Raw genomic sequence first — 25,261 nt, forward strand, 5'->3', positions numbered from 1 at the left:
GCTAAAATATCTGTCTGTTTTGAAAGCAATCCTTCCCCCTGTCAGTGCAGTTTAGTATCAGCTGATTCAGTCGTAACTGATGGCTTATAAAAAAGGCTTCAACCAGGGTCTCACAGAAGAAGCCTCTCATGATGGGTAAAAGCAAAGAGCTCTCTCAAGCCCATCGCAACCTTAGTGTTGCAAAACACACTGCTGTCAGTGGTTGTAGACATATTTCTTAACTTCTGAATGTACCCGTGAGCACTGCTGGGGGCATCCAGGAATGTGGAAATTCCACCATAAACCAGCCACAAGCAGATTTCTGGCAGACTATTCAAAAGACTAATCAGGACTATCGTGCAAACCTCCTCTGCTGAAGAAAAGCCATGTTTAGCTCACTTAAAGTTTGCTGCACAACATTTGGAGAGACCAATAAACTACTGGGAGAAAAATCGTGTCAGACTAGAACTGAACTCCTTGGATGTCATTGCACATCACCCCCAAAACACCACACCAGCAGTGTTGTTTGGAGGTGGAAACATCATGGAGTGAGGCATACGAGGCCCCCGGAACCTTCAGGATTTGGTGGAAATTTAATGTCAATATTCCTATTAAAGAATATTCAGTGAAAAATATGTTGATGCGCTCAACACTTGTTTTCCCCGCCGTAAGAGACACATTTGATATGTTATTTTGGTATATTTTCACCTAATAATATAGGGTTTTAAAAGATTTACAAGTCAATGAATTCTGTTTTCATTAACATTTTACACGGCATTCAAATTTCTTGGAAAGAGATTTGCATGAAATTAACATAAATATTTAGAACTGGAAGCAAAGGGGAAAATCTTATAATATTTTGTCTGTTCCTTTAGGGCCATCTGGCTTCTTCTTCCTCTCTGCGTTGCTGCTGACCATGTTTTCCCCTGAGATGGTCATTAGCCTTCACGGGCTCTCTTCTCATTTTTACTCTCTTAACCTCACGAGGGCATCTGTATACGTACTGGAGTGTTGTAAGGAGATCCAGTCATCAGTGCACCCTTGGGTCTTGTCTACAGTTTGCTCTGAAATGTCGCGGTTAAACCCAACACCTCTCTTGGGGTTTCATCAGGGTTTGGACACTTTTACTGCATGTGTGAGTCATCTGAACAAACTGCTCCTACTGTTTTCATGGTGTACCTCTAACCAGTGTTTTAACCACATAACTGCATTGCAGATATTTTAACATTAATACTGAAATATCTCTAATGTAACTGCACGAAATGCTCAAATTAGGATGGTGATATTTACCCTTAATGTTTAATGTAATCAAGAAAAACAACAGGAGTTGTGAAGTCCAGAACCTCAACCTGATTGAAATGCTGTCAGGACCTTAAGAGAGCTGTGAGAGACTGATAAATTCATACAGAAAACTTACTTGAGGTTATTGCTGCTAAAGATTCAGTAGTTCTGCAACCTATTGAATCATAGCGTGTTTTTAGGTTTTCACAGGTGTGCGTAACCTTTCCACATAAAAGAGTGTGAAATATGAATGTATACAAAAGGTACATAGTGAGGTTTGTACCGTATTTGTCGGACTATAAGGCGCACCATCGGTGAACGGGTCTGTTTTCATACATGAGGTGCACCAGATTATAAGGCGCATTAAGCAAAACAAAACAGTTAAATCAAACTTTAGTCATTCATTCTTCTTGCTTCCTCCACTTCCGTAACATTGATTCATTAATGTTGAATTCTCTCACAGCTGCTCTATTCCCATGTTGTTGCAGTATATTAATGTTTAACCTGGTATTGTGGATGGATTATCTCAGTTGTTCTCCTGACTGAAGTTTGGTCCGTTTACAGCATCCTGCCATGTGATTGCATTTGTCCCTAACCATCGGGAACCCTCATGTTAACTTTTATCCAGTGGAAAAAAGTTAGCGTTCATCCTCCAGCTTCACAGTTTTGGACCCAGATTCCTCCGTGAGGCTCCTGCCTACGGTAGCCGTAATGCTCCGACAATCCATCGAGCGGTGCGGCTTCGTAGCTTAGCAAAGTCATACTAAAACATTTTTTGACAGAGTTTTGAGCGCCGTGTACCACATAAAATTGGTTCGAGGTCAGTAAGCACAACCAGAATTCATACATAAGACGCACCAGATAATAAAGCGCACTGTTAATTTTGAGAAAATTAAAGGATTTTAAGTGCGCCTTATAGTGTGGAAAATACAGTAAGTCTAACTTCGATCTTTTGCTGACTAGTCTTAGGGTTTTACCAATTGCTTATCTTGAGCACGTGAAGCTCACTTGGTGTCATAATGTCAATCCAGATGGGGAAAAAATAAAATCTGAGGTTTTTCTAATCTATAAAACATCATATGGTAATAGGTATTGATATAGGGGACAAACATAGGCATCAGCCCCTGTCTGCTTTGTTGACCAACGTTAGCATATGAGAGTTTTTCAGGTGTTAGAAGCTATTTATCGGTTATTTTGCATAGATTTTGCTTAGTGTTCAGACAAATACAGAAGCAGTATGGGATTGAAATCATTATGTAATGGATGGTGACAGTTGTGAAGGTGACAGAAAAGTTAAGTAAAAGATTGAGTTAATCATGACTGTAACTGTAATTAAAGTTACTCAAGTACTGATGAGTAATCAATTAACTATACATCGAGTCATTTTTCTGTCTTTGTGTTCCCCGCCAAATTAAAAGAATCCGTTCTAAAGAAAAATAAAATACTCCATCCTTTAGTAACCTCGTTTTTAAAGAAATTCCGCCAACCTTCAGAAGCAAGAGATATTTTTTCCCTTATACACCTATACAAGATGTTAAGCCTCATCACACAAAGAGTGGTTTATATGACTGTGTATTTGTAGTTGAAGGAGAGGAAATAAAAGCGTAGAGAAGTATGTGAACGTGTTGCGTGCAGACAGATACGTGAGCAGCTTCTAAACTTTCCCAGGTGCATTTGACTGTGCAGTTTTGCTCGACAAACAAGCCCACTAGGAGAAAACACGGCCTGGAATCAAACAATAACACAACATAAGAGATACCAGCGTGGTGTAAGGTGTGCAAATTAAGCTGCGAAAGACAAAGCTCAACATGAGGGGGAAATCTGCATCGGCTCAGGGAGGCTCTTGTTGCTTCAATTAATGGGGCGTTACACACACACACACACACACACACACACACACACACACACACACACACACACACACACACACACACACACACACACACACACACACACACACACACACACACACACACCTTTTCTCTCAGCCTGATGTGGGCCTGGTCATTAAGATTATGCAATCTACTCAGGCGTATCGAGTCTGCTTTTCGATGCTGAAATCGCCAAAATGAAGCAGAGTTCAAAGCAGGACAGAAAAGACTTTATGGCATAATGAGAACGAGAGCTTCCTGCTAACACCTGTGACAAATCCTGGTCTACTGAGGAGAACAGGAAGCCTTCAGAAAGGAAGACAGTTGGGAGAAGAATACTGGAAAAACAAAGACTGTCATGGTCCTGGGCCATGTTGGCCCAGTATTCTTGGTTTTCGTGTGTTTTGTATTTTGTTCTTTATTTATGCCGTGGTTCCTAGGTTCTGTAAAGATGTTCCTTATTTGATTACCCTCTGTGTATCTGTGAGCCCTCGTTTGTCAGGGTCCTGGGACTGGGCGACCCAGGATCCCTGAGCAGTCATGTATTATATTATTATTATTATTATTGTTGTGTATTTTGGTGTTGCTCCCCCTTCCCTGTGCTTGTGTATATGTGTGTGTGGGTGGCTGAGCACTTGTTTATAGGCGGCGTCAGGCCTGGAGGGTGTGGCCCTGCAAGGGGACTGGCCACACCCGAAGCCACACACCTGCTGCTGATCAGGCCTCGTCGGGGGAGCTACTTAAGAGAGTCTTGGAGCTCCCACCGACGCGGGATCATTGCATGAGACTCCACGTTAGTCACCCTGTCTAAGTTTAGTCAGAAAGTGTATGCCTGCCATTTCTGAGTGTCCTGACAGCTGCGCTATTGTTTCCCGCAGGAAGAGCGTGGAAGGCACGGAGAGCAGCGAGCACCGGGGGGTGCTGACACGGGAGCAGAGAGCACACGGACTATTCACGGGAGACACGACACGGGAGTCTGGGAGAACACGGGGATTTATTGTTACGTTGTTTTCACTCTGTAAATAAACACTGTTTGTACATAGAGCACCGCGCCTGGGTCCTCCTTCCCCACTCCTTCCACGGTGTGCCATGCCATACCGTGACATCGTTTCCCCTCCTTGTGTTTTATTCCATGTTTTCCCCAGCCCGTTATGTCTGTGCTCTCCCCGTGCTCTGTCTCATCCTGTCTGAACCTCTGCGTACTTCCTGTTTTACTTTGACAGTCTCACGTCAGTGTTGCGTTTACTCCCGCCGTGTCTTGTTATGATTATCAGTGTCACCTGTGTTCCCCGTGTGCTCCCACTTCCCTCGTTAACCCTCTGTGTATGTCTGCGTCTCCCTCAGTTCTGTGTCGTGTTCTCCCTCATTCATTGGCCGTGTGTTTTTCCGTGTAACATGTTATAGTTTCCAGTTTAGTTTGTATGGTTTTTCTGTCCAGCAATAAAGCTGTGAATTTTGAGTTAATTCCTGCCTCCATGAGTTTGCGATTGGGTCCTCATCCAGCCTGCACACAGCTGCAACCATGACAAAGACAGAGATTTAAAAAAAGAACAGTGGGCCTAAAAGAGCAGAAAGAGGACATTTAAAATCCTGCATCTTTTAGTACTTTGGTAGTATTTGTTCTGGAGCCTGCACAAAGGCAGGGCTTTACTCGTAAGACAGATGTAAAGATCAGTACCACTTTTAGATCACATTACTGTTATACGTATATAATAGCTTCATTGTTAGCATATAAACACAAGTGCTGCATTGATCGTCACTTTTGAAGGACGCAGGAAAGCAAACGGGCATAATTCATAAAGCCCTGAATGCTCCTTTCAGCAGCGTGATCTGTGCCATATCTGCACAGGCAGGACAGAGAGAAATTAGGGAGGAAAATCTCGGTTATTAAAGCTGCATGAAAGCCTGAACTCTGTCTGACTTCAGAGCGGTGATATGCACTTCAGCCAAATGAGGCCGGGACCAGGAAGGCCTGCACGGGTGAACGCTTGTTATTATCTTTAGATTGGTAGAGAGGGAGGGCAGAGTTTGACTGTAGCAGCCATTAATCCACCCAGGCTGCTCAGAGCGCCGTCACACGTCGGCACAATCCCGACTGAGCAGATCACACGTGTACGGATGTGTTTACAAATTGAAGCGGAGAACGCAGATGGCGCAGCATTCACTGAGGGAGCACACGCTTTTGTGACATGGCTGCAGAAATGAAAAATAATGACAGTCCCAGCAGAAGCTGTCAGGTAGGAAAAGCAGCGCGATGAGGGCTGTGATGGATGGGGGTGAGGGTGGAGGGAAGGAGCTCGAGGGAAAAGAGACAGGTAGCACTACAGCACCCATGAGAGACAAGGAGGGGTGTGGGAGGGTGAGGACAAGAGGAGTGAGTGACAGGGTGACACTGCCAGCTCCTCTGCGGCGCGCTCTTCAGGGGAGCCCCGGAGCGTGTTCTGTTAAGTAAACAGCTGCAGCGACGAGAGCTCCTCAAATATTAATAGGGAGCGATCCCCTCCGCTAGCCTTGTTCAAACTGACGTTCCCTGAATTGGGACAACAGCACTCCAGTAGAGAGCAAACATCCCGGCCCCCTGTAATGCACCAGAGGCCACCAGGGTCGCCCGCAGCTCCCATCAGACCTGACAGAGCAAGGCTGGACCCTCGGACACCCAAGCTGCAACACAGGCCCCTGGTGGCTCATTATGATTGCCGCCATCAAAGGCAAACATCTCAGACTGCTAATGAAAACGCACTAAAACACAGCTTGCACCCACCCTCTCCAGCCTCCATCTGTGTCCATCAGGCAGAGATGAATTATAAATGAAAGGGTGCTCGATCTGAGAGGATCGATACTAACGAGGTTCAAGTTAGCCGTGACACAGTTCTCCATCTTTGTTTGTTCCTCCCCTCTTCCCGCCACTTCTCAGTCTCGCTGGCTCTTAGGAGGAGAGAGACGATCTCTCGGTGCATGCTAAAAAGTCCGCCTAACAAGGCAGAATTAACTACTTTTAGAGGCTTCATTTGGAAGTTGCTAAAAAGCACACATAGCTGATGAGGGAGCTGGTAAATGAACAAGACTCCGCTCCATTCTACCTCCTTTGATCGACCCACCACTCCCCAGCACCCACTCCATCACCTCTTCACTGACAGGCAGACCAGGGGAATTGGCTGAGGAGGAGTAATGGAGCTTGTCGGAGAGCTCCCTGCTTCACACCACTTAGCCTCTAGTCCAGTCATGGGAGGGGTGGTAGGGTGGGTCCACTGATGAAGCTCCACCGGGACTCACAGCAGACTCTTCACCACCCAAACATTTCTCTTCACATCAGTCACGCCATACAGACACGGAAGTGTACAGCAGCTCCCCACCACCATCACTTCCACCTCTCTTTCTTTCCTTCGTTAAGCTGCTCCGTCTTGGCACGTCCTTGGGCTACAGTGCCCTCTTCACACACTCCTGCTGGGTGAACACAGTGTTCCAATTCATCAATAATTTCTAGGGTCAATCATTACTGTATGGAAGACTACACACTAGATATTCTCTTAAGAAAAGAGTTTTAATGTAGGACCAAAAAAACTGCTTTATTGGCTTAGGAAGTACTATCACCCGCTGGTGTGCAAAGTCCTGCTTTGATTCAATTAAAGTTGAGCGTTCCTAGAGCCAAAAGTACAGTTAGTACAATTAAACCACAAGGCAGGTCATGTCTGTCAGACAACTGTATCAAAAATGCTCCAGAAGGCACCTTTACCACAAACAGTCCAGAGGTCTAGTCCATTGACTTAAATTAGCTAAGCTAAAACCAACACACAGCCGCTTGTCATCCAGCTAAAGTGAACATGCCACTAACTTGTTTCTGTGCGTGCATGGCTGCCACTGCTGTTATGAAAAGAGAAATTAACTAATATGGTCCAGTGTTATTTTGTCATTTTGGAGATTGGACATATGTTAGCTTAATGAGGTTTTGCATTCATATGACCACTAATCACATGACATATACCTGTCTCCCACTTTGGATGTGTGACAATGTTGGGTCAACTAAATAAGACCTCAGTCATACAGGCCTATACACCAGTCTCCAGTCATCTGGTAAGCACCAATCACAATGAAAACCGTCTTGTCTTCAGTCTTCAAACTACAAGAAGCCACAGAAATTTGCTAGCTACCAAAGTAATTGCAAGGAAGTTTTTAGGGCGACCATTTACCAACCAAACAGGAAGTACACATTTTTCCTTAGCAACCAGTGGTTGTTTAATGCTCAACATGGTGGGAAAACTCCCAAACTATGCCAAGTAATGACCTGAAAAAAACCTCTATATGGATTAAAGGGTGGCGTGGTAATTTATCACTTAATGCTAGCTAGCTCGGTTAGCAAGCTGTATTCATTAATCGCACTGTTGCAACACACAGAAACAGCCAAATAAACTAGAATTTCATTCCCCAAAACACAACTACAAGCTTGTGTGATAGTCTCTACCTCACAATAAGCCATGGTGTTAATCATGTTAGCTAACAGCACACACAGCAAAGCAGCACAGTTTAAGACTAAAAATAGTGGAAGAGGCCTAGCAGATGATCTACTCCAGCTAACTTTGTTGGGCTTTTAACATGCTTTCAGTGCTGTAGTTGTAACCCTGGTAAGATTTACAGCAATCAGAAGTACAGGGTTCTTTGAATGCATCGTAGTCCTTGTCTGATAGTTTAATTTCCGGGCTTGCCCTGAAGGCACCATCTGCAGCTCCGTGCGCGTGAAGGTGTGGTGTAGAGGAAAAAGGACGGCAAGGAAAAACTCCATGCTGCCGCGGAGCACGGTTTTTTCCAGTTGAAAGAGAGGAAAGAGGTTTAATTAACATTTGTGAGAGAGCTGTCGTTAGCGGTGAACCACAGACGGGTACCTACCTGAAAGGAGCCGGAGTATTTCTTTGAACTTTTTTGAACTATTCTGGTGAGTTAGCCTAGCTCACTTAGCACCGCTATTGCAGTTCAATGCACTGGAAAAAATAACTAACCAGTCAGAATAGTAGTAAATGTGTTTAATGATGTTTAAGATGTGTTTTCATAGTATTGCAATGTTGTGACAGTTTTGTTTATTATGAGTGTCTAATGTTTTTACTTTCTTGGGCCTGCTAGTTCAGCCGCGGCCAGCTAAGTGGTTATGCGCAGTTCACGTGCAATAGCTGTGCTGTTACTGTAACTGCGGGTGATGCACAGTAATACGGTGTATTTACTTTTAATGTGTCACAAGATGCAAATTTATTTTAATATTTCAAAAAGAACCAAGGACATTAGGAACAAGGACATTTAAGGAATGTGGACATCTAACATTCTGCATATTTGTGTGCAGACTGGTTTTTTTTTGAGGTACAGTTCCATGGGTGCCAAGTGAGGAGCTGGTATCGTGGGTCTAAGACACTGTTGCTGCTGTGGAGGCCTTCTCTGTGTCAGGACGCCGACACGTTGATGCCTGCCGTACCAGGAGGGCGGTAGGGAAAAAAAACAAAAGGAAGCCCACCTGAGAGATACCTTATCATTTTCTTTGCTACTTTTTCTCCGCCTGAGATTCAGGTCGTTTTCAGTTCTTAACCCAGGACAGTGGGTAACTGAATAAACTGACACCATAAGGAACTGGACACTCACATGCTATTTTATTTTCTTTTTCCTTTTCTTTGGGGTGTTGAAATATTGTGTTTCTTGTCTTACATCTATTTTGATTGTTTCAATTATTTTGTGATGCACTTGAGATGGTTACTGCATTTGAAGGTATCCCTACATTGAGGATGAGCAAAGGGAACTGATCCAAAAGGAAATATATAAAGCAAACTTTGTTTCATAAACCTGTGGTCGTGCGTGTTATGTGGGTTGGAAGTCTCATTGCTCTTACAGAGTTGCTACCGCCAATCTCCTTCCCAAACCTAGATTCGGATATTGTAGACATTGCACTTGGGCGAGCAGTATAGATCATCTCTTTATAGATAGAGGGACACACGTCCAGGTTACATAGTGGTGGACATTTAAACATTAAACCTGTGTACTGGGAGAAGCAGAGAGAAGCAGCAGTTTTTGCCAGTTCCATGTTGGTCATGGGACTCTATGCTATATTTTTGGAGATTAAGTTACATTTCCATTATAGCATTTTTATTTTGCTTAGCTTTATGCTAACATATGCTAACATGGCTTTATGCTAACATAAGCAATTAAACTCAAAGCATTTCTCCCTGAGCCACAGTCTCATATTCTTCTATGTCATTTGCATAACTGCATGTGTAGTTTGAATTAACAAAACTAGGAAATCCCAGTTTCACTCTGGCTCCATATAGATAAAATCAGTTTAGACAACTAATCTGGGCTAAGTTCTAAGGTTATACATGTTGTAAATATCATATTACTTTATCTTTGCAACTTAGAAATCCGTATAGTCTCACTGCAATAACAGCCATAAGTCATTTGAACTGTCTCCATGATAGTGTTGGTTGAGAAACAGCGAGTCTTCTTCCTCAAGAGGAAGTTGAATTTGAATAAATGTTGTTATATTGTTGGAAATAGGCAATGAGATCCCAAAGATGGGAGATAAGCCCCTCTGCCCTGCTCCACTCTGACCTGACATGCTTGTTATGTTCGCATGGCTGAGCACACATTGCGTAAGTTTTTCAATATTTCATAGGCCGAAATGAAAAATGCATCTCTTTGAACTATAAGTGCACGATTGCAGGGCAACCTGGTGGGGTCGGGAGGTGAAGTATGAACTGCGGAAAAATAGATGAGCAGAGATAAATGGCTCACTCCTGGCTGCCGTAACAGTCCTACAATCTTCCTATTCATGCAAACGCTTTGCTGATACCATGAAATAGTAACCTGAATTACACTTAAACATGTCAGACATGCGCGAACCGACTGCGGAGTGCATTTCGGCAAAGCAGAGGCGGCTTTTCACAAACAACGCAACCTTGAAGATTAATTCTGGAACAGGGGTCCCATGCCACGACCTGCCAAACGTGGTGCACAAAGAAAAAGATTGACAGGCAAACACCTTCAGGTCTTGCTTGGGTTGCCCCCACAGAGCTGCGCTCAAATAACTTCAGACTGAGGGAGTGAGAGCTTTGAGCAAAAGGGAACTTTTGGAGCCACAGTGTATCAGCTATAAAGAATCATTCAGCCTCCAGATCAAGACCAAACGTGCCCGCCCTGGTGCAAGGATGCAAACAAAGTGACATCTAAAAATAGACTCCATTTGGGTTAATGTGAAGACAAATGTGTGCCTTCTAAAGTGCGCCTTGTTAATAGATGTGGCTGTTCAGATGTGAGCTTACATTTGCATTGATTTCGCTGGCAGAGCAGGCTTTGATTAAAAAGAACTGTAGGCATTTCTGAAAAGCAGATCTGTATCATCCATTAAGCGGGAGAAAAAAGTCTCACATGATGTATGGAGACACTGGGTGATTCATTTAAAGGAGCTTATTAGCTCGGTAGGCGATGTGTACATATCAATATGCTGCTTTTCATCCTTTTCTCTTTACTTTGCATTTCTGCTACTTACTCTTCATTTTCTCTATTCCTTTTTTTAATCCGAGCTCTTCCCTTTCCCTTCCCAGCTGATGCACTAGTCATCAGACTTGGAAAGAAACAAAGGCTGCTTCCCTCAGTTGGAGCTGGGAGGAGCTGTCAGTCCCTACAGCGCTTTTTGATGATAGCATTTCAAATGACACTTTGATCCCCACTCCACACTGTTTGTTTTTTCCTCTATGATGAAATTCGGCTCGAGAGGCGTGCAACAGGGCACATCATTAAAACGTGGCTCAAACACTGAGAGCCAGGCTCGTCCCTAGAAACCACCCATGACAATTTTGTCTTTCCGCGTCGGCTTACAGAACACAACAGGGTAGGTGATGTCGCAACCGTAGAACTGAACGGGACCACGCGTTCACCCCACAGATAACGCTCCGCTGAGGTGACGCCAAAGCTCAGTCAAAACTCTCTAGAATAAATAAATCTAATGAGGCAGATTTATAATGAGGCTCATTTATGTTGAGTAAGATGTTGCTTTTCACGAGAAAACATTCAAGGACACAAGCTAGATCGGAACAAACAAAAAAAATGGACCTGCAACTTTTAAAGCAATTTCTTCTTTTTTAAATTCTTTTTATTTCTAAAGATTTAATTCTAAAAGCTCAGAAGCAAAGCTAACCAATCTTTCACAGGTTTTTCCAAATTTAATATGAACATACTACACCGGCTCCTAATCTCAACGGAGGAATGAGCCTTTGTTTAAAAAATAATGGTGGGAGTGAATAAGACGAACAGCCCAAAGAGTTCGTCTGAGGGAGTTGGCTCATTTCTTCCTGGGGTGATAATTCTCCTATTGAAGATTTCCAGAGTCACAGTTGAAATAATATGCAAATAAGTACCCCATGGGGTGCTGACTGGCTGACATATTATCAGCAGAGAGACAGACGCTGCATTTTTTGAGGGGGGCTTGAGCGTGGTCAAATCAAAAGACAGAGGCCCGATTAAAAAGGTGTACTGCGACGCGCACAAGACTACAGGAGCACTTTAAACAGGATGCCAACCCTGTTGGGAATAGGAGGCTGAGGCTTCCTGTGGAGACAGGAGCGACTAGCAGCCAACACAAAAGCCTGCAGAGATAAGGCGAACACTTTGGAAAGCCAAACAATGGAAAAATAAAAGAATGTAAAAAAAGAAAGAAAAAAAAACTGTATCTGGGGGAATAAAAAGAATGATATGAAATTGTTTCTACAGACTCTCCACCAATAAACAAAGCCATTGATTAGTTAGTATGATGTGAGTTAGCCCGGGTTAGAGGACCAGTGAAGCAAACCTCAATAAACCTGCTGTTGTCTCTGTATAAAAGCAAAGTGTTTCTAATTTATAGATGTCTTTCAGTACCATTTTATATCCACTATATGTACTCTGTACCCGTTTTTGACAGGCTTACTTTACTTCAAGTCAAACAGAACACCTGTCCACTTGTTTGAGGTTTGAAAGTGGCGGTTAAACCAATTCTTCTATCATTATTTGGAATTTGCTAAGAATAATGCACTGTAAATCCCTTTTCCAGTTGAATCCGTTTCATCATCATAGTGTTGTATAATAAGAGTTTTAAATATGTTTTGTAATGACACAATGATGTGTTCCTGACTGCAATAACCACTCAGCAGTTTGTGACGTTTCCGTAGTCACAGTGAGCTCTACCAATCACACGCTGTCATTTCTATTTAGAATTGTGGGTACAGTAGTTCTTTTGCAACATATCATAAATAAATTACCTTATTGTTGAAATAAGTTTGGTATCATACAGACTTGCAGTTTCTAAAGGAGCATGTACCATCATGTCACAATCTTGTAGCACATAGAAAGTAATAGTAATCATAAGAATATAGCCGTGTCCAAATTCATAGGCTGCATCCTCCTGAGGACCCGGCCTTTGCGGTCTACGTGGGCCGGGTCCTCCGAAGGCTGGGTAGGCCCGAAGTGAGCGGCTGTGAAATGGGATGCTCTAGCCTTCAGTTATTAAACTCCACTGAGCTGTCTCGGTGGAGATTAATAAACTCAGCATCTGCTCCTTGCTATCTAAAATATATCAGGACACTGCCGTAAATTCTCGATCATCTCACACTTTAATCAGTTTTCCATTTGACGTTTATTCAGCTGTAATCTCAGCCAAACCAATTTACTCACAAACAAGTAAAACACTGAAAAAAGACAAACAATAACATCTTTAAGTTATCTAAGTGACTTATAAATCATGTTTAACCTGAGTAGTGAAAGACTGCGGGGGGTTTGAAAACGATGTGCCGGGAGTTCGCTGCTCTCGCCGGCTCTAGTGAGCCTTGAACCCCGGGCTAGCTATCGAGCTGGTGGGTAACAGATGTCTTAGAAAACGTCGGAGCACTTTTGCAAATATGTGATGTCTTGATAAACCGAGCAGATATTTGAAGTTTACACAGCTATATTCTCACCTGAAAACATCTTGAAAGTTTATTTTGTGATCCAGAAAGATTAATAAGAGTAATATTAAAACTAAGCAGCTGCCGCCATTGTTGGAAACTGGAATTGGCTGGCCGCTAGGGATGGGTATTGATAAGATTTTCACGATTCCGATTCCATTTTCGATTTTGTTTAACGATTCGATTCTTTATCAATTCTCTTATCGATTCTTTTTTTTTTTTTTAAAGGAGAACACTAAGTTCGATTAGCTTAGAACTTTGTTTTACATTTTCTCTTTGAACAAGATAGAAATTTAAGAGTAACATGGCCTTACAAACCCAACAGTGAGATCTTAAGAGATCCAGCCTACGGCTCTTCAATGGGGTGTCACAGGGCCCCCAGGAAAAAAAATTGTAAATGTAAAATAATAAAATAAATATTCTTCTGTAGCAATAACAAAGTATAACATAAATTATTCTGTAGCAATTACACAAGAATATCCAGTAATCTCCCTGCCTACAATTAAACACATTCCGAAAATCTTGGGCATCTGCTGTGGCAAATGGGTGCAAGCCTTTTACCACAAACTTAGTCACTGCTCGGTGACATTCGTCTATCCTGGCCTGAAAGGAGACGCTACCGATAGACTGCAGCGAGAACTGCCAGCATCTGAGCCGGCCAGACTCTGCTAACATAATATGCACTGTTAGTTGATTATTTACCTGCCGCATTAACGGGAGAGGACGTGCAAACGTTACCGCTGCTGCTGGGTTGAGATTCACGAGTCCGGAGCAGAATTAAAAACACGACATTCATTTAAGGTCATCGTGTGTTTTGTGAGCAAATGCTTTTGCATATTCGTAGCGTTTCCTCCCTTAAATGAAATATCTACTTTGCAAGTATTGCAAGTTGCCCTGTTGTCATCCGTTCTCGTAAAGTATAACCAAACTTTTGAGCGTTTGAGCCGCTTAGGCGCCGTGTTTCCTGCCAGGTAAATGATGCTCCGCAACGTGGTGACGTCATTCGGGGCGACTGGAATCGATAAGGGAATCGTTTGCAAAAATGGCAAACAATTCCAAGGAATTGAAACAGTGGGAACCAGTTCTCAACAAGAACCGGTTTTTGATACCCATCCCTACTGGCCGCGCTATGAATTCTGGGATATTTTGGGCCACGAAGTATACACCTGACTGTCACTACCCGATCCATACCGGAAACCCGATCGGTACCTCGCATGCGCGAAAGGTTTCTACTTCCGGTCGTAGCGTTTTACGATAGTTCTGGGTCAGAGTAAGAGTTAAGATGTTAAGAATAACAAGTATATCTTAAAATGTTTGCAATAATGAAGCATTTCAGTACAATGTAGACAAAAATAAAAATAAAAAGAAAGTTACGGATCAGGACTCTCCGATCCTTACTGCGCATGTGTAAAGTCTGACCGTACAAATCGGGTCTACCCGATCCGTACCGCGCATGTGCAGATGTTTTCTTCTTCTTCTGTTCGTTTAATGGCAGTTTACTCCCCAGTGTACGAGGATACCGCCACCTGCTGACCGAGCGAATAAACCCTATTATAAACTGAATTATCGTCATTACAAACGTGTGTTAAATCTGATTTAGCGATAGTCGAGTGTGTTTATGCTTGTCTGTGAGGAGAGGATTGTTGGAATAGTGATGATGATGTGCGCTATCACTGTCAATTGTCAGTAAACACTTAATCTGGCTGATGAATCTACACGTGAGATATTACAAAGTCTGCATTATTAACTCTGTAATTAGGCGCCATTCTTCTTATTTTACAGCGCTGTTGCTCAATCGGGGACGCTCTCTGTTGAGGAGAAAAGCATGATTTCTTTGTATACGGATTATCCATTGTTTAAATGTCCCGGGCAGTCGAAAAGGAGGCAGAGCTGTTGAGAAATGCTAGGAGCTAACTGGGCGCTAACCGTATCATTCAAATATATTGAATGTCGCAATGTTGGCAAAGAGAGGAAGTGACGTAAGATTTGCGCATGCGGGGTACCGATCGGGTTTCCGGTACGGATCGGGTAGTGACACTGACCCATGCTTCAAATCTGGGGAAAAGGAGGACGCATTTGTCGGCCGCATTTGGAGGAGTCTACAAATTTGGACAGCCTTCATCGCGTCACTGTGACATAATTGGACTACAAATGCGGCCTCAGGAGGATGCAGCCTGTGAATTTGGACACCCCCTATGGCTCACAATCAAAATCCTCTGGAGAACATGAATACAATTTTTTCTTCCAGAACATCACGATTCTGGCGTACACTCTAAATCTCAATAAACAAATCCTAATGCCTAATACGGCTAATTTATGTTAGATATTTGAGTTGTATGAAAAGACATTTATTTAAAAATTTTTACTTTTCAAATCATTACCCTTTATTTAGTTACAAAAAAAATCAAATAATTACAACAAAGGAATTAACAGCTCACACGCTGCAGAACTCCAGTTTACTTTATGAGTATCATCTTAAGTAGTGTGTGACGTTTAGCGCACACCTGTTCTTCATCAGAGAATGAAACACAGGCACTACCACCTTAAATCACCTATGATTGGTCCCATGACCACAAATGATGACAGTAATACTTAGAGCAAACAGCTGATATAAAGTTGAAATAAATTACATTTCCTCCTGGCAGAAGCATAAAAATTTAATGCCCAGAAAAGAAAAACTCAATAAAAGGTCTTACACAAGACCTTTTATTGAGTTTTATTGAAGAATGTTTCTCTTTTGATAGTATAGTGTGTCAATGTTATAGAACTTTTTATATACTAGATAATTTATGTGGCACATTGGAGTTCATAAGGTGAATAAATCTGATATATACCTAAATAACTGCATGAAGTATTTTATTCTTATACATTGCTTGAGGCATTATGGGTATTTTTTCTTTCTGTTTGTTACTTAGTATTTAAATATTTTTTTTATTTTACTTTTTTAACAGGATTGTTTTATTTTGTTTTACTTAGGTCAATTAAAAATGTTTTTTCACGCTTAATTCTTTTTGCTTTGCTTTTTTTATTTTAGGTAATTACAATAACAACCTCACTGTTAATCTAGCTAACAGTTAGCTAGATATCAAGCATTGCCTTGTTTGGTTCTCCTTCCATTTCCCACCATTATGGGAGCAAAGTATGCAACACATAGTCCACACACCATCCAGAAAAGTATTCAGGATCACACCTGATAGTGTGAACACACTCAAAATAACACAAGTATGGAAGTACACAGTATGGAAGCCAAACACACAGCAAACCTTTTAGCTGCATCTGCAGAGGTTGAGGTTGATCTGACGTCATTATAATATAGTTTTACATACAAAACTTACAATTCTCACACGTGCTAAAGGGTCCCCCTTGGACACACAGCACATGTCCATACGACAGTCAGACTTGTCCCTTATTTTTGTTAGCATGTCTGGAATCACTTTAGCCATTGCTGTTGTTATGCTAACTACCAGAAACCACATTTAAGTCACGAATCCGCTCTTTTTAATGTAGTTTCAGTTGTTACCAGTGAATGGCTGTGGAATTAAAGCACTTTGAAACTGGATAATTCTTTTTGACAGAGCCTGTATTAATAATATATTTTCAGTGTATTAAGTAGCCTAGCGTGGGACAGGATACTGTATCCCCTGTTGCACCATTTTCCTCTATATAATATGGAGAGAACTAGAGGGTGAACCTAAATGCATAATTATGATAACAATCTGAGACATGACTAAAAGCAATTTGTGACCAATGGTGTGACTCAGCAAAGCAAAATCTGATGAAAGACATTCAGACCCATGCCACATCACAAGTGTACCCACCTAAAGGCTAGGGAAAAAAAGACTTACCAACCTCCTGTGGAAACAGTGTTGACCATTTATGCTACATGAAAGGAAAATGGTGAATTCAGCACTGAGCCAAAGATCTAGTTCAGATAGTGGAGGCAGAGAGCGAGGGTGTAGCTGGCCAAACAAATGACCACCAGGCTATACTACTCACATACTCACTCACATTACTTAGTCCAGGAAGCCACAAACTTGCACAACTTTTTCATCACTCTGAGAAACTTTTCAATTCAGTTTGCCTATTTTGTGCCTTCTTTCAAGGAAATGAAAAAAGGTGACATGTACTCAAAGTCCTACTAAAAGAGAATTCCAAATAGCTGAAGCGCCGTTATAATAACAAGAGTTTCTGAGAATTCTGACATCAGTTCATTGAATTCAAAGCACTGCTGGCATAAAACACATATTGATTTTTTGGTTCTTACAAGACTGCAAATGTGTTTTTACACCATTACTAAAGGTAATGTGATTCACAACACAACTTTGTTAACACATTCATGTATGTTCTTCCAATTTTTCCACTTCAATCTAAAAGAACATGCGAAGAAGCAAGATTAATACATTTCTGTCTGCAGTACTTCTCAGCTTCTGCCTTTGTCGTGCAGAAAAGGATGACACACAAAAGAAAAACACACATGTTAGAGTTTAATTTCAGTGGCACCCAAACATCCGTTTGCCACTAGTAAATCACATTAGGCTTTCTCCACAAAACAGCGACAGAAACAATAAGGAGGCTTCGTACATTTGCTGTACCTGGATGTTTGGGTGCTCCTTTGTATCTGCTGCTGCTGCTGTTTCTTCATCTAGCTCACTATGTTCTCTCGGGCTCACAGCAAAGAGACACGCTTTTTCCTCTGTGGCTCCAGAGCTCCAAGAGAAACCTCAGAAGTCAGACAGACAGCACACCCTTCAGAATTACAGTGCTTTATTAAGTATCAATCTGTACAACAGTTTGCCGGCCCAGCAGAGGGATCAAAAAAGTACTGAAAATCTCATTACGGGAAAACTAATAAGTGACGCACAATGATAAAACAGCAGCAATTCGTTTAAAACCAAGTTACCAGTTGATAAAAGAAGATGTGGTAATGGCTGGTATATCTCATCGTGTCTGGTAAACGATGCTCGAAGGAGCCCATTGGACATAGCAACACTGCCTCTCCCCATCATTAAGTTATTAGATTAGCCCGGGGCAGCAAGTAAACAACTTCAGACATCTCACTGCAGGCATACATCCCACCAGCCCTCACCGTTATTGGATTACTCAGGGAAACTTTTCCAGAAGACAAAATGACTCCATGGAGAGCGAGCAAGCTACGGGATGATTATTGGAAAGCAGATGATGGGAAGAGCAGAGGAAAGGCCTGCTCAGGCCAGACGCCCGGAGCACTTAGGATCGAGCGGATGGCTAACAAGCAGGAGACAGGGAAGGGATACAGAGGGCAGCGAGGTCTGGTTTTGATTATTGGCTGCTGGAAGGAGAGGCAGCTCGAGTCTGCCAGGTTTCTGCATCATCCGCCTCCTGCCACATCTCGTTTGGGTTACTGCCACAGCAAATGTCCATTCAGCACTATCAGAGACAAATGAGGGCAAACTCCTGTCAAGGTCAACAACCACCTCCACTACGGCCACAGGGGGTCTGCCATTGTAATTCCTTATACACTCAGAGTAATTAAAACTCGTCTAGAAGAAGCGGGGGAAGTCGATGGAATTTTTTGAGACTGCTAATGAGATGCTAATTTGTTGGCCCGCTAGGAACGAGGCATGAGGATCTCAAGGACACAAAAGATTTATTCCCTTTTAAAATGATGGTGTGTGCGTGTGTGTGTCTTCTTCTTCACTAAAACATTTGCCAAGTTTGTTGAGCAATACACACGGCAGGACTCCCGGTGTCTTTATGTTTGATAAAAAGATACGAGCATCCTTTCAAACTCTTTCCAAACTCCTGATAATTTACAGAGCATCACCCCTGTGAGTTCAGAGTAAAGTGGAGAAAGCTCCCCTGCCTCGCGGCAACGAGTGAAGCCACACGCAGATCGCCCTCATGCTGCCTGAAAGTAGTCCAAGTCAGACCTGTTTTCGAACACCCCACTGAGCCAGCCTTCTATGGACTCATTGAGTCATTCCAGGAGCGCCAGGCTGGCTGTCCCACTTTTTTCAACAGATATCACACAGACTCTCTGATATCTACGCGCGTGCACGCTTGCACTGCACAACTTTCCTCCCCACACATTCCACTTTATAAGCAATCGTGCCAATCCTGTCCTCTCATGTTTATTAATTAGGCTTGCTCTTGGACTTGAATCTGACTCCCTTCTGGGTGAAGACTATTCCTCGGGAACGCCAAGCTGTGCTGAAACTGAGCGAGACAGCACTGTGGTCATTTTCTGATATGTCATTTTTTACACAAGCGCCGCACAAGAAAGCAGCCCTATCCAGCCCGCAGTGCCAATCAGCTACAGCGGCTTTCAGCACTAATGCAAAAAGAGATCACTCCAATAAAAGTTAGTTAAAGTTAAATAAACGCGTCTCTCATTAACAGAGAAGTATAATCTCATTTTTAATCTGCGGGCTCAGGCTGAGTGTCGTCGCAACAGTGGCAGCGCAGCTCTGAAGGACAACACTGGGGAAATAACATCAATTAGAGCTGCCAATCACCCAAAATGCCAGAAGACAGTTTTGGATGAATTTCTGCTTTGTCGGGCAGTTACACAGACGACAGGGAGGATGGGTGAGTCAGAGGGGATGAGATGAGGTGTGAAGTGTAATCACATCACAAACACAAATCTGTGGCTTACTTCGCTAAGCCTCAACATAAAGACGTCATTTTTGGACTTGTTCTTCAGAGCAGACCGTTTACCGCACATGTGCAACTCAAAATCACACCTGAAAGTTCATTCTAATTAGTGCTGACAGTCCGCTTAAGAACTTTAGTGCTGAAGCAGCTAACCAAAATGATAAATTCACTGCCCCGGGCAGCACTCACAACATCAGTGTTTGGTCACTGTCAGCTGGATGCTATAAAATCAAACCCACACTAAGTGTTTTAGTTTTTCAGATATTCTTCCTAATTCCAGCTCCTCAAATCTGATGGTTCTCTTCTTTTGTCTATTTTGAATCGTGATTCGAGCACTCCAGGGGCTTTCGAGTGTTAGTCACACAAATCAAGCAATTAAAAGGTTGCCAGCTTGAGCTGTGAGAAGCCGTCATTATCTTCTCACTATTTTTCAAAATTGTCTAGACTGTATGATTGCACAAGCAGTCAGAAAACAGGGCACTCAAAGGGCTTATGCAACAGTTTAGTGTTTACATGCCTGTGTTGATGAGAGACTTATAGAGATAGGACCTTGAGACCACGTTTTTGTAACTCTATAACCCAGATAGTCAACTTATGGGTGGTCTGTTTAATTTGAAGTCTTCAACACAGACTGTAGATTAAAGATTGGTGTGGCCTCCACATGTCCCAATTGGCTGGTGGCCGACTATCACCCAGTTCCCAGCAACTGGGAGTCCCTCCTCCTTCTCCTGGGGCGTATCTACTTTAAACTATGAACACGCCCATTTCACTTAATTGCAGAGTGTCTTAGAATTAAGTTTTTAAAATGTAAATTATCAAAAGTATTACCAGTATACAATTCTTTATTTCAATCGAATCTAATAAAAAGATACAACTGAAAATTTTAAATACCTTTTTTTTTTGCACACTGTGTAAAAAGCATGGCCAATTCCTGTAAGTTCCTTACACCTGCATTCTTTCTAATGGCCAGCAGGGGGCAGTTGCAAAAAACTAAAAGCAGCCCAATTGTATAAATGCGATTTATTCATTTGATCGACTCATGACCTAAGTAAAGACTTGCAGTCGAACCTATGATCTCACTGATTGTTGTTTAGTCTTTTTTAATATTATTAATATTATTTAATATTATTATTAGTATAGTTAGTACAAGAAATGATAAAGCAGGGTATGTTTTCAGTCGTGGTTACATTCATCACACCCAGTTTCAAAAGTCCAATTTTGTAATAGCGACTATGCTGAAGTCCAGGCTTGTCTATCTTTTATATACAGTCTGTGGTCCCAAAGCTTGTGATGTCACGTGTTTATTTATTTATATGTTTATTTGAGGACAGGCTAAAAAGCAGAGGTGGGACCAAGTCATTGTTTTGCAAGTCTCAAGTAAGTCTCAAGTCTTTATCCTCAAGTCTCAAGTCAAGTCTCAAGTAATGTCAGGCAAGTCAGAGTCGAGTCTCAAGTCACTGGTGTAAAAGTCCGAGTCAAGTCACAAGTCTGAAATTTTGAATTTCAAGTCCTTTCGAGTCATTAAAAAAAACGAAAAAAAGCATGTTGCAGTTATGCTAAATGTAAATATTAGACCATGTAATTTTTAAATCTGTGTTTTTCTCAACACATGACAAAATAGTGAACTTAGAAAATATACACAAATTGTGAAATTGCACCTCTTTAGAATGCAGCTCAATTAAACCTAGCTCCAAGAATAATTTTCACCGACAGTTCTGAGATAAGCTGCATGTTATTCTTGGATGCGGTTGTAGGACCGGCTTTAAAATCGCATGACAAAAATATCATACACATTAAAAAAAAACTGTATCACCAACATAGCCTGGACAACATTTGCTAGTTAGATGAAGTCAGCTATCTCATATTTATATGCATATTTATAAGCATACGGTTCTTGGAGTGAGTGCATACACTCATGAAGTTTAGTAACTTCAGGTCACTGCAACAAGCCCAGGTACAGTTTACCGCCGGATGGGTGCAGGACCTTGAAATGCACCGTGTAGAACGAAAGACCATCGTACGTATCATAAGTTTACCAGTCTCACAAATCGTCTTCATAAATACACATTCGTTAACCGTTTATTAATAGGACCTTTGAGCTCAACGGTAATTAATTAGTAGTGGAAATAATTTCTGGTACGCATCACAGAAATGTAGCAGTGACAATAATACTGTATGCTGTAATCGTACTGGGCAATTAGTGATACAAAAAACCTGTTTTATCCTGTGAATAAAAGTATATGTTTTTGTCAATGTACCATAATAACAGAAGCGAAACGCAATATTGTGTCAGGACAATTCACTATTTATGCACAATAAATAAAGGAGCATAGCGCGACAATTTCTGTTCAGCGCCAGACTTGCTTGTAACCTATATCACCAATTATGTTATGAAAGTGACGTATTAACTACAACAGCAGACTGACCTTTGTGGAAATGCTTGGAGCAGACTAACCTGTGAGCTGGAGTGTTCTGGGACGTTATATTTGGTCTTTGAATGGCTGCAATCCAGGCCATCCGTCGCCTGTTTGTCACTTCGGAAACATGGCTCGAACAATTTCTCTTAAACGTCGTAATCCGATAACAACCGATCTCTTTACCCGTCGGCTTCCCGTGGCTGTCATGCGACCGGCTATTGCAGTTAATAATACAACAGCTTCTTGACATTTTTGTGTTTCTTTTTATCGCTGTGTGACTGATTTTAATTGAAAGCCTGCGTGCGCTAGTACTTCTTGCCACGAGTTCCCAGAATCCTTTGCGGTTCTACCCGTGAATGACGTCACATTTTCAATCTCTATATAATATGCGTGTTAAATTTTATATTTGGGGTGAAATATCAAGTCTTTTCAAGTAAACCGGTTCAAGTCCAATTCAAGTCCCAAGTCATTGGTGTAAAAGTCCAAGTCAAGTCACAAGTCTTAGAACATTTTTTCAAGTCAAGTCTAAAGTCATAAAATTAATGACTCGAGTCTGACTCGAGTCCAAGTCATGTGACTCGAGTCCACACCTCTGCTAAAAAGCCACGTGGGACCGTATATGAGAACTTTCACCAGATGTGTTATTACTAGTGAAAAGCATAGATCAAGCTCTATGTTTAAAATCTATGCAATGCCCCTTTAAAGACTCTCAAATTACCCTAATCACTATCATCTACTCTCACCACTCCAAACTCTGCAATAAAAAACATGTTCACCGATGTGCAACATCACATACTAATGCACTCGTCAGAAATATTGAACTCCATGATTTATTTACCAAATTAAATTCTCAGCATGCATGAGATCAGACTCTCGTTACAAAGATTAGATTTAAAGCTGTGCATCCTGCGCAGGGTACAGATTCTCATTTTGAAACTAAACTGACATCATCAAGACGCTGAACGTGAGGCAATCTCGGCGAACACGGCCGTATGATCGCGCTAATGCGAATCAAAGTGAAATCCAATCATCTGTCATATTAGAGAGGATGCGGTGTTTTATCCATTATGTTGTATTTTCCTGCTATGCTATAAAGAGATCAGCTAAGGCTCATTAGATTGTGAACTGGCATTTGAAACATGCGCAAAGCACAATTCCTAATGCCTTACCTATTTCCTGGTATTGATCCTAAAGAAAGCTAAAGTTAAGGCGGCCTGTCATCTTACTACTTAAAAGACAAAGATAGACAGAGCCATTACTTTTCCATTGTTTGCAAAAGTTCACTTCAAAAGGGTGAAAACTCTGGTGTAGTCTGAGGCTTGGGAAAGCAGAGCAGGCAGGTGGAGCTGGAAGGAGAGGAGGATGCAGGGATGGAGAGATTGGAGACAGAGGAGTGAAGAGGGGGAGCCCTTTGATCTCTGGCAGAAGTGGATGCTGAAGAGAAGAGACAGAGAGCTGCAAAGAAGACTGCAAACAAGGCATGCACTCAATTCCCAATAGTCGCACCAACGCGAAAGGAAGATAGAAAAAGAGGGGAAGACAGAAGGAGAGAGAAAAGTTGAGCAGATTGAACGATACAGAAAGGAGAGGGCGAGAGAGAATGGCAGGGTCGCAGAGAGATAGAGAAGAAAGGAGGAGAAGACAGAGAGGATGAAAATGAAGTTGAGGGAAACAGATAAGACCAGGATGTTAAAAGGATTTCAGTCCGTGGGCTGTTTGGGGAGTTCTCTCCAGCCCTATGCTAAAGCAATTATTATTGAACCCCTTCTAGGAAAGAGCAGCCAAACCACAGCGGCAATCTCTAACATTGTTAGTGTGAAACAACCAAGTCAAGCAAACCCCACGGTCCCCATTAAACCTCAAGTTTTAATTGGCGTGTCAGGATGGTGCCGCATTTCACAGCCCATAAGTGTGTACTCTCAAAAAAGTTGGCCCAGTGAGTCCCTCTTCAACTGGAAACCCCGAGACAGTAAACAGTGCTGCTTTGCTGGGTTGAAAAGGCCTGCATAGCACGATAACAAAAGCTCAACATTAAAAGTGAAAGGGATACTTCGAAAGAGCTGTCGATAGCGTGGCGACAGAGAGAAACGAGCAGTGTGTTTCTTTGTTGCCGTCCAGCTCATTTGAAACCACTTTGTAAAGTTTTCATTCAAAGTGAGATTGTGTCATTTCTGCCGTCGCCATCTTGGTTTTTTCTTTTTTTAAAACAACAACTCTGACTGTGAAACCACTCGCTCACTGGCAGTGTTGGGATTGTAACTAAATGAAAATGTTATGTAGCACACATCACATTTCTTGACAGTAACGAAGTACGTAACTTCATTATTCCCTGGAAGATTCATCACACTACTCAGTACATTACTGTCTGGTAAAATGACCTGATACACACTGTAACCTAATTACCAGTTAGGCTACAGTTCCACACACTGATCGAAATCGCCGTCCTGCCAAGGACACGTGTGATCTTTCTTTCATTGTTCGTGTATGAACGCAAAGCAAAGCTGAAAACCAGCGCAGAGAGACTTCAAAGTAATCATCACAGAGACTCTACTTTAGAAACATGAGCAGGTAGAAACAGAGCCTACAGCCTGAGTGCTCGTCACTGGGGTTGGGAGTCACTCAGCTTTTTTTGCTAGCTTTGTGTTAGCATGCTGTTTCTGCAGATGTTTGCAAAGAGTCTGTTTGCAGCACAACAAGTTCTTTTTCTGTCCTGGGTGCCGATTGAACTTTGTGCTCTTTCCTGCAGTGCAATAAAAATAAAAACAATGTCCGCATCTCCACTCAACTGAAATCAGTTGATTAAAGAAAAAACATGTTTCATGTTTTTTTTCCTTTTTATCTGATTACAATTGTAATGTAATTACTGCATGTAGTACACTAACACGTTACTTTATTGCACTGGTGTCGAACTCCAGGCCTCAAGGCCCGGTGTCCTGCAGGTTTTAGATGTTTCCCCGATCCAACACAGCTGATTTACCTCCTCAACATGTCCTGAAGTTCCCCAGAGGCCTGATCACTTGATTCAGGTGTGTTGACCCAGGGTGAGATCTAAAACCTGCAGGACACCGGCCCTCGAGGCCTGGAGTTTGACACCTCTGCTTTATTGCCTTACTAGAAGACGTATTGTGATTACCTG

General features: G+C 42.1%; 1 protein-coding gene and 1 long non-coding RNA gene across 4 annotated transcripts in view; one reads left to right on the forward strand and one right to left on the reverse strand.

Moving 5' to 3' along the window:
* The window catches only part of gpc3 (glypican 3), a 135,105-nt gene that overhangs the window by 97,560 nt on the left and 12,284 nt on the right, over window positions 1-25,261 (reverse strand). The gene's annotated exons all lie outside the window — the stretch shown is intronic.
* On the forward strand, window positions 3,636-4,175 carry LOC146677268 (uncharacterized). Its single transcript, XR_014907535.1, has 2 exons — window positions 3,636-3,924; window positions 4,010-4,175. It is a non-coding gene; the product is annotated as an uncharacterized LOC146677268 (long non-coding RNA).

Source organism: Rhamphochromis longiceps, linkage group LG2 (assembly GCF_057381845.1).
Source record: "Rhamphochromis longiceps isolate RC_006_pf linkage group LG2, R_longiceps_female_GT1.1, whole genome shotgun sequence".
Lineage (NCBI taxonomy): Eukaryota > Metazoa > Chordata > Actinopteri > Cichliformes > Cichlidae > Rhamphochromis > Rhamphochromis longiceps.